This window comes from Carassius auratus, unplaced genomic scaffold (genome assembly GCF_003368295.1).
Source record: "Carassius auratus strain Wakin unplaced genomic scaffold, ASM336829v1 scaf_tig00216553, whole genome shotgun sequence".
In the NCBI taxonomy this organism is placed as follows: Eukaryota; Metazoa; Chordata; class Actinopteri; order Cypriniformes; family Cyprinidae; genus Carassius; species Carassius auratus.
The window spans coordinates 195,342-208,282 of NW_020528628.1; the positions used below are offsets into that span (position 1 = coordinate 195,342).

Consider the following 12,941-nt stretch of genomic DNA (forward strand, 5'->3'; position numbering starts at 1 on the left):
AAACACACTTCTTTTGTGACTTTTCGCGACGCTCTCGCTCTGATCAGTGAAATGTGTGCTCAGCCTCGCTATACGGGAGCGCGCGCGCTTCCGGCAGAAGTGCCTTAGGAACCATATAAGGAAATTCCGCTCCATTTAACGTCACACAGACCCATACTTGAAAAAAACTTTCCGAAACTTGTGACAAACCAGAAGAGGTTTTTTTGGAACAAAAATACTCCTTCAAACGTACAACTTAATTTTTGAAACTTTGTCCATGTTTAGCATGGGAATCCAACTCTTTAACAGTGTAAAAAACTCAGTATGCATGAAATAGCATTTCACCCCCCCTTTAATCCAAATCATGCATCATTTGGATTAAAACTAAATTGTAAGAACATGACCATTTATAGGGACATTCCCTATAAACATAATTTATTTTCAACCTTAGGCATACACAACTTTTTGGCGAAAGTGAATCAAGCAGCCCATGTGAAATGCGCTCGACTGTACAAAAAAAAAAAAAAAAAAAACATCCATGCGTTGCGCAATTAGCTTGCTTGACTGTTTCTGTATTATACGAGTGGCTTTAGGATATAAATCGCAGCATATTTCAGATAAAAAAAGAAATAAGTAAAAACAAGACTTCTGTTTGTGAAATTGGCACAGTTAGGAGATTTATAAAAAGTTGTTCCCTGCATTATTACAGCAAACTGCGTGATTACAGCACTAACACGCTGCAGTGTTTACTGTGTTTTACTGTTACACCACAATAAAGGATGCATTTCACTCTGTTCCACAAGCAGCTTTGGGACGTTCTGATCACCTTCTGGTTCATCTTATACCGTCCTACAGGCAGAAACTAAAATCAGCTAAACCTGTATCAAGGACTGTAAAAAGATGGACTAATGAAGCAGAGCAGGATTTACAATCTTGTTTTGACCTCACTGATTGGAGTGTTTTTGAAGCTGCTACCACCGATCTGGACGAACTCACAGAGACCGTAACCTCATATATCAGTTTCTGTGAGGATATGTGTATTCCTACAAAGACTCAACTAATTTACAATAATGACAAACCGTGGTTCACTGCAAAACTCAGACAGCTCTGTCAGGCCAAAGAAGATGCTTACGTGAAGGAGGACAATGTCTTGTATAAACAGGCTAAATACACATTGGAAAAGGAGATCAAAGTGGCAAAGAGGAATTATTCTGAAAAAATAAGGACTCAGTTCACTTCCAACGACTCCGCATCAGTGTGAAAAAGTCTAAAGAAGATCACCAATTACAAGACACCACCCCCCAGCACTGTAGAGAATCAACGACTGGCAGACGATCTGAACGAGTTTTACTGCAGGTTTGAAAGAACACCCATCACCTGCCCTGAACGCCTCCCCACACAACCATTCACACCCTTCACAAATCCTGCAACCAGACCCAAATGCCTCTCCAAACATCCGTTCACATCATTAACAGCTCCTGCAACCCATCCTGAACACCTCTCCAATCAAGCACTCTCACCATTCACACCTCCTGCATCCCCCCTCTCAGGTGGGGCACCTGCAATTCAGATCAGCGAGGATGCGGTGCGCCAGGTCTTCCGGAAGCAGAAAAGGAAAAAAGCACCAGGCCCAGATTGTGTTACACCAGCCTGTCTGAAATCCTGTGCTGACCAGCTGGCCCCCATCTTCACACAGATCTTCAACAGATCCCTGGAGCTGTGCGAAGTCCCTTCATGCTTCAAACGTTCCACCATCATCCCCATCCCTAAGAAACCCAAAATTACAGGACTAAATGACTACAGGCCTGTGGCTCTAACGTCTGTAGTCATGAAGTCATTTGAAAAACTGGTGCTGGCCCACCTGAAGGACATCACTGGGCCCTTGCTGGATCCTCTTCAGTTTGCCTACAGAGCAAACAGGTCTGTGGACGATGCAGTAAACATTGGACTGCATTATGTTCTGCAACACCTAGACAGACCGGGGACTTATGTGAGGATCCTGTTTGTGGACTTCAGCTCTGCCTTTAACACGGTCATCCCAAACCTCCTCCTGCCCAAACTAACTCAGCTCTCTGTGCCCACCTCCATCTGTCAGTGGATCAACAGCTTCCTGACAGACAGGCAGCAGCTAGTGAGGTTGGGAAAATACACATCAAGCACCCGTACAATCAGCACCGGAGCTCCCCAGGGCTGCGTTCTCTCCCCACTGCTCTTCTCCCTGTACACCAACGATTGCACATCTAAGGACCCCTCTGTCAAGCTCCTGAAGTTTGCAGACGACACCATACTCATCGGCCTCATTCAGGACGGTGACGAGTCTGCTTACAGACAGGAGGTAAAAGAGCTGGCTATCTGGTGCACTCTCAACAACCTGGAGCTTAACACGCTCAAAACAGTGGAGATGATCGTGGACTTCAGGAGAAACCCCCCTGCACTCCCCCCACTCACCATCATGAACAGCACTGTGACTGCAGTGGAGTCATTCAGGTTCCTGGGAACCACCATCTCTCAGGACCTGAAGTGGGACATTCACATTGACTCCGTTGTGAAAAAGGCCCAGCAAAGGTTGTACTTCCTCCGCCAGCTGAGGAAGTTTAACCTGCCACAGGAGCTGCTGAAACAGTTCTACTCCACCATCATTGAATCCATCCTCTGCACTTCAGTAACTGTCTGGTTCAGCTCAGCTTCTAAATCTGACCTCAGAAGACTACAGAGGGTAGTCCGGACTGCTGAGCGAATCATTGGTACAACCCTCCCTTCTATTCAAGAACTGTACTTATCCAGAGTGAGAAAAAGGGCTGTCAAAATCACTTTGGACCCCTCACATCCAGCACACTCCCTCTTTGAACTGTTGCCATCTGGTCGACGCTACAGAGCACTGAGCACTAGAACAACCAGACACAGGACCAGTTTCTTCCCTCAGGCAATCCATCTTATGAACAGCTGATAATAACGGCGAACACACTATATTTATATACACATACACTTTATTTATCTAACACACATACTTAGTATACACTTAAATTTTGCACATAATATATATGTACATACATAACTGCATTTGTAATATACCTGCCTACAATTGTCATTTGTATATTGTCATTCAATATCTACTTATTTGTATTTTTTATTCTTTTTATTATGTGTTTTATGTTCTGTCGCTGTCATTCTGTTGTACTGCGGAGCTTCTGTCACGAAAACAAATTCCTCGTATGTGTAAACATACCTGGCAATAAAGCTCATTCTGATTCTGATTCTGATTCAGTGGAGCAGCTCTAATGTTATTAAATTAAAAATGATGAACCATAGAGCCCAAAAAAATAATAAAAAATAATAATTATTGAATAAATATAGTAGCTATCAAACACTTTAATGGCCATAATTAAGTGTCAAAATAATCGAAGGATACAAAGTCAAAGCAAATTAATCAGAGACCAGATTTCTGATATTTAGTTTTTTTTTTTTTTTTTTTTTTTTTACTAATGGGTGTAGGACACTAAAGTTTATTTATTTAAGGATAGCAAAATAAAGTAAACCGTGACAAATTATGCCCCAACAATCTTCATACAGTAAACTACCAGTAAAACTGATACAAATCTGGGACCAAAAATTATTCATACAGAGTCAAAAAAAAAAAAAAAAAAAAAAAAACTGATATTCAGGTTAGCATGAACCTGGTTGACTACAGGCTGTCATTAGGGCTAAGGGTTTGCCGACTAAGTATTGATAGTTGTGTAAATACTGTCATACTAACAGCTGTCTGAATAATTTTTAGTTGATTGTAATCCATTACATACCTTTCTATCAAAGTTATCTAACATTATTTAGTAAACATAGCATAAGTAGTTGTCCTGCCAATTTTCTTCTTGAAACTATATTCAGATTTTGATTTACAGCCATTTGAAATGTTAATTATTTTGCTCTTCCAGGGGACTCTACTGGGCCCCTGGGGATAGAAGGGCAGGAAAAAGTGCACAAATCTATTCTCATTATGGACAAAAACAAAAAAAAAACAAAAAAAAAACTGTTGACTCACATTTCTTTAGATTGTCTTTTCAAAAACATACCATTATGTACGCTGGAAGTCATACTTATCCGAGAATAAAGACACTAGAAAATAAAAGGGATCCATTTATTTCATTAGATCAAGAGCAAGAATACAGTTCTGACAGTAAACAAAGACAACAAATACATATTGTGACACTTCCTTGTACTATCACACAAGGCCAATGTGTCATTCAGTAAGATTATGTAGGACAGTGTGCCTTTTATGGTGCAAAAGCCATACAATTCATGCAATGCAAAGATAATGTAATGTAAAAGATCTAATTCATAAATCTCTGTAAAGAATGTCTCATCTTTGTCCTCTTAAGGTGCTAAACATTAGTTTACAGTAATGTGCATGATCATCTTCATTATAATACAGAACAGGATTCATGTTGATCTTTCCTTGATTCATCACCTTCAGTTGTGCGTGAAGTCCATGCAGTCTCTTCTAATGCAGCTTTCTGCCTGCTCTTCATCTAACTGAATTTCATTAAAATGACTAAATGTTTTATCTTAAAACAACCATGGTAATTATATATATTGTTTACAAAATTAAATAGTGTATTTACCAAAACCACCACTAATAGTGAATATTCAGTGTACTTTATTATCCAATACCATACGCAATATTTTACTAGGATGTAGCATAAAGACTGATAAAATAGCATATTAAGACAAATGAAATTCAAGAGAAATAAAATTATTTTAATCAGATGAAGAAACCTAGATGAAGAAACCTAGATGAACACATGGTGAAATGTCTTGAGCACCAAAGAATCACATCCAGTTTCCTTCTCGTCATAAGAGCTCTCCTGGTTTTTTTAAAAACCATGTCCCTATCATAATCTTCTTCAGTGTCATAAACAATTTGCAATTGTTATCCAGTACAATAGTACAACTGATAAACAACTCATGTGACCAAATCAAATCATTTTATTATCACAATACCATGAATGCAAGTATACAGGTGGTCAAATGCTTTTGTGCAAACTCTGCAGCTTGACAGCATGATAATTAGCATATTTGTAACAAATATACAGTTTTAAAAATATAAACAGCAGAGGTGTCAAGTAACGAAGTACAAATACTTCGTTACTGTACTTAAGTAGAAATTTGGGGTATCTATACTTTACTTGAGTGATTATTTTTCAGCCGACTTTTTACTTCTACTCCTTACATTTTGAGGCAAGTATCTGTACTTTCTACTCCTTACATTTTAAAAATAGCTTCGTTACTGCTATTTCATTTCGGCTTGTTTCCATTCCGGCTCATCATTCAAAAAAAGAAAAAAAAAAAAAAAAAACCTATCCAGATAAATCGCGCCATCCGGATGGAGTGAATTTGATTGTGGTTGGATGAGAAGTATTAACAAATATATTCCGACACCCTATTGGTCTGTACGCGATCCATCGCACCTGCACGTGACACAAATCACATCACAGTCCAGCCAGGACATAGACAGTTTTGGGTTCGTTTATCAAAAAATATATTTCTTAAAAGTAGGGTTGGGTATGGAACCGGTATCCGATCGCCTCAGAGTCAGTCCGCTTAAATTCCACATGAAACCAGCGTCAGACCGGTCTCCTCCCGTCTTTCAGCGCGCTCTTCAATCCGCAGAGCAAAGACCACGAACGGAGCAGCGCATGCGCACTTAAACAAACATCTCGGTTACGTATGTAACCTTGGTTCCCTGAATAGGGAACGAGATGCTGCGGTGACGTCACCACGTATGGGAACACCTCCGGTGTGACGAATGTCTGAAGCCCTATACCATCCCGCCAATCCTATTGGCCAAATGGCGCATAGCACCACCCTACGCATGCGCACGCATGATATACCTGGGTGCAGCGCGCCATTTCGCTCAGATTTCATGACTGAAGATGAAGAATTATCAAGGTACGGAACGGCCAGAACCACAGCATCTCGTTCCCTATTCAGGGAACCAAGGTTACATACGTAACCGAGATGTTCCCTATCATAGGTCACTTCGATGCTGCGGTGACGTCACCACGTATGGGAACGATATACCAAAACGCCTGACGTACCTGATAACTGAGATCCGAGGAAGCATCTGCTCAAGCGGAGAGAACCCGGGAGCCAGGGGCCATCCTCACATCCAGACTGTAGGACTTGATAAAAGTGCTCGGTGAGGACCATCCTGCCGCAGCACAGATATCATCCATAGAAGATCCACTGAGAAAAGCTTGAGAAGAAGCTACAGCTCGAGTGGAATGAGCCTTAGAAATTGCCTCCACCAGCCAATGGGACATGCGCTGCTTTGTAACCGCATGGCCCTTACTTTTATGTCCAAAACAGACAAACAGCTGGTCAGATTCACGCCAAGGGGCTGTACGATCCACATAAGTCTTTAAAGCTCTCACAGGGCAAAGACTTAGATCTCCTGACCCAGCCTCAGCAGGTGAAAAAGCTTCCAGAACCACTTGCTGAAAGCGAAAGGGGTTAGATGCGACCTTAGGAACATAGTTAGGCCTGGGCCGCAGCAGCACCTTCACAGAGCCCGGTGCAAATTCCATGCATGAGGGTGAAACAGAAAGAGCCTGTAAATCCCCAACTCTCTTGAGGGAGGATAAAGCCATGAGAAGAAGTGTCTTCAGTGTCAGGAATTTATCCGATACGGTCTCCAAGGGCTCAAACGGATGCCCTGATAAACCTAGCAACACAATGGATAAATCCCATGAAGGAACTCGCACAGGGCGGAAAGGCCTCAGCCGTCGCGCACCCTGTATGAAACGAGAAACTAATGGATGACGCCCCACAGAGGCACCGCCTATGTATTCGTGGTAAGCTGAAATGGCTGCCACGTAAACCTTTAAAGTGGCTGGTGTAACGCCATCCGAAAAACGCTCCTGGAGGAACTCCAGCACTGAAGCCACTGGGCAGTAAACTGGATCCACATTATGATTGCCACACCAGGCTGTAAACAGTCTCCACTTGAAAGCATATAAGCGTCTCGTAGAAGCTGCTCTAGAATTCAATATAGTCTCAGTGGTTTCAACAGAAAGACCGGGACATACTAATGCACTCCGCTCAATGGCCACGCCCACAGTTTCCACAGATCTGGCCTCGGGTGCCAAATCAGCCCCTGTGCTTGTGATAATAAATCCTGTCTGAGGGGAATCTCCCACGGAGAGCCCGCTAGCAGACTGATCAGATCCGCAAACCACGGCTGCGTGTGCCATCGCGGAGCCACCAGCAGCAGCTGTTCCACTCTGTCCCGCCGTATTCTGCATAATACCGCTGGGATCAAACGAATCGGAGGAAAAGCATACAGACTGGTCCTGGGCCAGCTGTGAGCTAACGCATCCACGCCCAGGGGCGATGGGGAGCGTAGGGAGAACCATAGCGGGCAATGCGTAGTCATGCTCGATGCGAATAAATCCACTTTCGCTTTGCCGAATATCCGCCATAAAAGATCCACCGTCTGGGGGTGTAATCGCCATTCTCCCTGTTCCAGAGCCTGTCTGGATAGCAAGTCCGCTCCGAAATTCAATCGTCCGGGGACATGAACGGCCCGGATCGACAGAAATTTGTCCCGAGACCACAGAAGAACATGCCTCGCCAGCCTGCACAGGGGGCGAGAGTGCAATCCTCCTTGATGGTTCAGATAAGACACAACCGCTGTGTTGTCTGATCTGAGCAGCACATGACGGCCGATCAGCAGATCCGTGAAATACTGGAGAGCCAGAAAAACTGCCAGTAATTCCAGTCTGTTTATGTGCCAGCCGCGCTGAGCCGCTGCCCATACTCCGTGGGCTGGTCGCCCTCGACACACAGCTCCCCAACCAGTCAAAGACGCGTCCGTCGTGACAGTCTCTCGGAAAGCATATATTCCCAGTCGAACTCCTGACAGGAGAAATTCGGTTGACATCCAAAATTTTAGCGACATCACACACCGCCGTGTCACCGAAATCGTGTGATGCGGAAGACAACGGGGTGAAATATTCTGCCTTTTTGTCCACCACTGAAAGGGGCGCATTTGAAGCAACTCCCAGACGAATCACGGGGGATGCTGCTGCCATTAGACCCAAGAGCCTGAGGCTCAATCTCACGGTCACCGTGCGACCCGCTTTGAAGTGCCGCACGCATGACGCAATCGACTGAGCGCGCGGGAGAGAAAGCTTCGCTGTCATCGCGCGAGAGTCCAGATCTATTCCCAGAAAAGTTATCCGTTGAGAGGGAGTTAAAACACTTTTCTTGAAATTTGTGCGTAAGCCCAGGCTGTTTAAATGATTCAGCACAAGATCTCGGTGAGAGTGTGCTTGAGTCCGCGATTGCGCTAGCACCAGCCAATCGTCCAAATAATTCAACACACGAACGCCCTGGAGCCGCAACAGGGCCAGAGCTGCGTCCATGCATTTTGAGAAACAACCTCCTGGACAGCAACCAATCTGGCTTCAAAAGTGGCCACTCAACTGAGACTGCTCTGCTCTCGGTTACTGAAGCCCTGCGACTAGCAAGAGCAGCTTCAAAATCCTCGGTACTCATCTTACTGGACCTGTCTGCTGCTTTTGACACTGTTAATCACCAGATTCTCCTGTCCACTCTCAGAAAGATGGGGATCTCTGGAACTGCTCTCCTGTGGGTTAAGTCCTACCTCTCTGACAGATCCTTCAGTGTGTCCTGGAGGGGTGATGTTTCAAAGTCACACCACCTTGCTACTGGGGTTCCTCAGGGCTCAGTACTTGGACCACTTCTCTTCTCCATCTACATGACATCTTTAGGATCTGTCATTCAGAAGCATGGCTTTTCTTATCACTGCTATGCTGATGACACCCAACTCTACTTCTCATTCCAGCCTGATGACCCGACGGTAGCTGCTCGCATTTCAGCCTGTCTGAGTGACATTTCCCGCTGGATGAATGACCATCACCTTCAGCTTAACCTTACAAAGACTGAACTACTGGTGATTCCAGCTAACCCATTGATTCATCACAACTTCTCTATACAGCTGGGCTCGTCAACCATAACTCCTTCGAGGACAGCCAGAAACCTAGGAGTTGTGATGGATCATCAGTTAAGCTTCACTGACCACATTGCTACAACGACCCGGTCCTGCAGGTTTGCCTTATACAACATTAGGAAGATTAGACCCTTCCTGTCAGAGCAAGCAACCCAACTTCTTGTCCAAGCTCTTGTTCTCTCCAGACTGGACTATTGTAATGCTCTCCTGGCGGGCCTTCCTGCATGTACTGTCAAGCCTCTGCAAATGATCCAGAATGCAGCAGCGAGGGTTGTCTTCAATGAGCCAAAAAAAGCTCATGTTACTCCCCTCCTCATCAGGTTACACTGGCTACCAGTAGCTGCTCGCATCAAATTCAAGGTACTGATGCTTGCCTACAAGACAACCACTGGCACGACACCAACTTACCTAAACTCACTGGTTAAATCCTATGTGCCCTCCAGAAGCTTGCGCTCTGCAAGTGAACAACGCCTTGTGGTGCCATCCCAAAGAAATTCAAAATCACTCTCACGGACCTTTTCCTGGACTGTGCCCAGCTGGTGGAATGACCTCCCAATCTCAATTCGTACAGCGGAATCTTTACTCACTTTCAAGAAACATCTAAAGACTCATCTTTTTCGCCTGCACTTAACCTACTAACACCAGTACTTTTCCTCTTCTTGTCTTTTTCATTTAATTAAAAAAAAAAAAAAAAAAAAAAAAAAAATTATATACACCTGGCTATGCGTTCTATACTAGACTAACTGAGACTTGTCATGGCACTTGTATTCTGTTGTTGTTCTATTTTGTTGACCTGACTGCTTCTATTGTTCTCATTTGTAAGTCGCTTTGGATAAAAGCGTCTGCTAAATGATTAAATGTAAATGTAAATGAGAAAGTACGGGGCGCTAAAGCCAAGCCAAAGGGAAGAACGCGGTACTGATACGCTTTGCCCTCTAAAGCGAATCTGAGGAACTTCCTGTGTCTCTTGACGATCTGAATATGGAAATACGCATCCTTCAGATCGATCGTAATAAACCAATCGTTTGGTCGGATCTGAGACAGAATAGATTTCACAATCAACATCTTGAATTTGCTCGGCCTGAGTGCAAGATTCGGACGGCGTAAATCCAGAATGGGCCGTAATCCGCCGTCTTTTTTCGGTACCACGAAATAACGGCTGTAAAAACCTGTCTCCATCTGAGAGGGGTGTACTTCTTCTATAGCCCCTTTGCTCAGCAGAGCTGACATTTCCTGTCGCAGCACCGCCATTTCCGTAGACTTCACCGTAGTGGAAAGAATTCCGCGGAAAGGATGCGGGCCTTTCCGAAACTGAATGGTGTATCCGTGACAAACCGTGCGTAACACCCATTGAGAAATGCCGGGCAAGCGTTCCCACGCGGCCCGAAACAATATTAGCGGTTTCAAAACTTCCGCTCCCTGCAACGCTTGTCATACGCGTTAAAACGACCGGACACGAAAAACCTGTGGTGTTCGTGCACCGGGGAAGCGTATGCGCCAGAGTCGTTGCGTTCCGTTGAGTATAATCCTGAAACGTGTCCACGGCAGGAATTAGGCCAACAGATGGAACATCGGGCTCTGCCGCTAGCGAAAAAGCGGCGGCTGCGCGAGCCGTCATAAACGGGCCGTTTGTGTAGGGTCCTTGAGTCGTCCCTCGAACTCCGAAAGCAGGATTGCGCAGAGTGTCTGAGGGAGCGTCTGTCATTACAGCTCGATCCAATGCTGCTCGAGGCGCTGTTTTCGGCGAGACAGTCAATGTTTGAGCATGGGGACTGCAATGAGAGTGTAGGATGCGCGAAAGCGGTCCGACAGCGCTCTCTAGCGGAGGGCACAGTCCCTGGCAAGCAGCAAAAAGATCAGGAGCTGCTATTCGGTACCCGAGAACGAGAGGCTTTTGCCGTCAAGGTCAGGTTCAATCTTTTACGTTGACGCTGGTGCGCCGGAGGAAAAACCCTAGGGCCCCAATCCTTACGAGGAGGCGCCATAGGTGTGGGCTCCTCTTGAGAGGCTGCTCGCTGGCGGTGAGAGGAGGTTGAGCGAGAACGCGCGGGCGCTTGCCGGTGTTCAACCTCCCTGGGTCTGCGGGGAATCAGCTGGCGGAAAGCGGCTGATTGCTGTTTCGCTGCCCTGAACTTCTCCACTACTGACGTGACAGCCTCAAATTGTCCAAAATCATGTTTCAAATAGTGTTCCTGTAGCTCAACTGGTAGAGCACTGCGCTAGCAAGCAAGCAAGTGCAAGGTTGGGGGTTTTATTCCCCGGGAACACATGATATGTAAAAATTGATAGCCTGAATGCACTGTAAGTCACGTCTGCTAAATGCATAAATAAATGCAGGTCTTCTGAACTTTGTATTCATCTGTGAATCCTGAAAAATAAAATGCATCACGGTTTCCACAAAAAAATTGAAGCAGCACAACTGTTTCAACGCTGATAATAAGTTTCTTGAGCAGCAAATCAGCATTTCTGAGGGATCCATGTGACACTGAAGACTGGAGGAATGATGCTGAAAATACAGCTGCACATCACAGGAATAAATTAGTTTATAATGTATTCACATAGAAAACAGCTATTTTAAATTGTAATAATATTTCACAATATTACTCTTTTTACATATTTGAATCAAATACTTACTACAGAGGTGAGCAGAAGATAATTATTACAAATTGTATCAACTTCAAGCTTTTGAACACTAGTGTACTGTATATATTTGAGGTTTGACTTACTGTACTAGTCTTGTGGTCAATAGCATCTTGGAGATGTTGTCCTACAGTAGGTTCACTCCGACTCTGCTGGATGCAGCAGGCCATCAGCACTGAAGAATCTAGGAACAAAACTAGCTATTTGACACAGAGCCAACAATATTTAGTCCGATATATGTTGTGAAAAAAATGCATATTAGGTTACTTAACCTTTTCAGCGCTTTCTACATCTCTGTCAGCAGCTCCCTTCAGAAATATTGAAATCTTGGACACTCCCTTCTGTTGTAAAAGGTTTATTTTGTCACTCTTGAAATCGCAGAACAGTTTTATGTTTACCATAAAAGATCAAAACAATTTTAGTTTTCTGCCAATTTTCGCGCTCCTTGATAACGTGACGTCATCGATAAACAGAAAATGTTAAGGTTAAATAAATTAAGCAATTTCCAATCATCCATTGAAAGATTACCAACAAAACAGTCAAAAGCTATCTACAGATGAAGATTTGATTAAAAGCCCAAACTTTCATAAATAAGAGCACAATAGAGTTATCATACCTGACGATAAGTCGCCTTAAAACGGTAGAAATGCTAACGGACTTTTTCGAAGACATTAAACCATTCCTATAAAGTAAATAAACAACAGAAGCGAGTCAAATACAAGTAAGAGAAGTGTCAACAACCGTTATAAGTAATATTTGTGTGGTTTTATGGACTTAACTCACCTGAAAACAGTGAAATCCGCGAGAAACGGGGTGTTTCCTCGTGACATTTGCAGTATTGCGCTCCGTTTCCATGGCAACTCCATCCGGTCCGCGCGCACGCCCATGAAAGCACGTCACGAATTTAAAGTCACACGCTTACGTTACATAAATAAACATATGAATACATGCCGTGATCCGTGCATCACGAAGATCCGCATTAAGCATTATCGCCGTGTGGTTGCTGAAACGTCATATTTTCATCTCGGAATCAAGAAGACTGGGGGTTTGTTGTTTTTTTATATACTCTGAACAGTATTTCTTGAGTTAAGTGAAACATTTAATGAACTTTGGATTCATTTTGAATTTTTGATTCAGTTTGAACTCTGGACTCATTTTGAATTTTTGATTCATTTTGAACTTTGGATTTATTTTGAATTTTTGATTCATTTTGAACTCAGGACTCGTTTTGATCTTTGGATTCATTTTTTTTTTTTTTTATTCAGTTGAACTTTGGTTTCACTTTGTACTTTGG

At 43.8% G+C, this 12,941-nt stretch overlaps 1 long non-coding RNA gene across 1 annotated transcript; it reads right to left on the reverse strand.

The window, feature by feature from the left end:
* Positions 1-11,950: 11,950 nt before the first annotated feature.
* LOC113098412 (uncharacterized) lies at positions 11,951-12,466 on the reverse strand. The gene is made up of 3 exons (XR_003289014.1): positions 12,431-12,466; positions 12,264-12,329; positions 11,951-11,988 (listed from the first exon to the last, which is right to left on the reverse strand). It is a non-coding gene; the product is annotated as an uncharacterized LOC113098412 (long non-coding RNA).
* Positions 12,467-12,941: the final 475 nt, after the last annotated feature.